The 1,919-nt window shown below is 14.1% G+C and overlaps 1 protein-coding gene across 1 annotated transcript in view; it reads right to left on the reverse strand.

The window, feature by feature from the left end:
* Positions 1–1,919, reverse strand: part of LOC119573525 — a 16,038-nt gene that overhangs the window by 2,324 nt on the left and 11,795 nt on the right. The gene's annotated exons all lie outside the window — the stretch shown is intronic.

Below are 1,919 nucleotides of genomic sequence, written 5' to 3' on the forward strand. Positions count from 1 at the left end.
TTTGTAAATAAATATATGTTAATTATTTTTATATACTATAATTTTAATACATCATAATATTTATATTATACACATAATTATTTATTAATATAATATATAAAATATATATATAATAATATTTATAACATATATATGGTAGTATAAATTTTTAAATTTTAAAAATATAAAAATATAGAATATATTATATAATATATTTTTATTATATATACTTTTTAATGTATAATAGTATAATAATAATAATATTATATATATATATATATTTTTTATAATATATATATTTATACACATATATACAAATTATATGAAAATAAAATATGTGTACAATATATGTATATAAATTTAATTTTTTATAAAATATTATATTTTTAAATATATATATATATATATTAAATTTATAATTATTATATAATAAAATTTTATAATGTATATTATGTTATGTATATATATATATAATTATATTATATATATATATATATATTATAAAATAGAGAGGGAAAGAGAGAGGAGAGGGGAGAGAGAGAGAGAGAGAGAGAGAAGAGAGAGAGATATGTGTTGTTGTGTTTTGGGTGTGTGTGTGTGTGTGTGTTTGTGTTGTTGTGTGTGTGTGTTGTGGTGTGTGTTGGTAGGGTGTTGTGTATTGGTGTATATGGGTTGGGTATATATATAATAATATATATATATTATTATATTTTAATATATATATTATATATATACACATTTTTATACTATATATAAATATGTTTTAATATATACATTATATTATATATTATATATATATATATATAATTATATTATGTGTGTGTGGGTGGTGTGTGGGTGGTGGTGTTGTGTGTGTGTGTGTGTGTGGGGGGGTGTTTTGGGTGTATTTTTATATATATATATATATATTAAATATATTATATATATATTATACAATTTTAACATAATTAATATGTATAAAATATTACATATAATATTATATATATTATTTTTAATTATAATATTATATTGTGGTGTAATTTTGTGGTTTGTGTGTGTGTTGTGTGGGTGGTGTGTGTGTGTGTTGTGTTGTGTGTGTGTGTGTGGGTGTGTGTGTGTATGTATAAATATTCCCTATATATATTTATACATATAATATATATAAATAATTTATATTTTATAAATTAAAATATATGTAAAAATAATATATTTTTATAAATATATAAATATATATATATATAATATAGTTAATTAATATATGAATATAAAAATATGTTAATAATATATATATATATATTAGTATTATATAAAAATAATATTATTTATATATATTATATATATAATATATTTTATAATTATATATATATATAGGGTTTTTATATTTATTTATATATTATATAATATGTATAATATGTATATGAAATTTTAAATGTAATATATATATAATATATATATATATAATATATATATATATATAATATAAATAATAATTAGGGGGTGATATGTATAAATATAATATATTTTAAAAATATTATATAATATTTTATTATTTGGTTGTATATTTATATATTTTTATATAAATGATATTTTGAATGTTTTGGGGTGTTAAAAAAAGTATGTTTGGTGCAATATATATATAAAATTATATTATAAATAAAATATATATATATATATACATAACATATATAATAATAATATATTAAAATAATTTTTAATATAGTTTTAACGATATATTAAATAATTTTATGGGGAATAAAGGAAAATGAATAAAATAAAATGATACAATAAACAAAAATACATAAATGATGGAATAATTTAAAATAAACCCTATATAAAAATAAATATTTTAGAAAAATATAATAATATATATAATATAACCCTAATACATATAATAAATAAATTTTTAAATAGAATAAATTTTAAAAATAAATACACCATAAACAAAATATAAATAATATTAT

The sequence above is a fragment of the Penaeus monodon genome, chromosome 5 (assembly GCF_015228065.2).
Source record: "Penaeus monodon isolate SGIC_2016 chromosome 5, NSTDA_Pmon_1, whole genome shotgun sequence".
Classification (NCBI taxonomy): Eukaryota; Metazoa; Arthropoda; class Malacostraca; order Decapoda; family Penaeidae; genus Penaeus; species Penaeus monodon.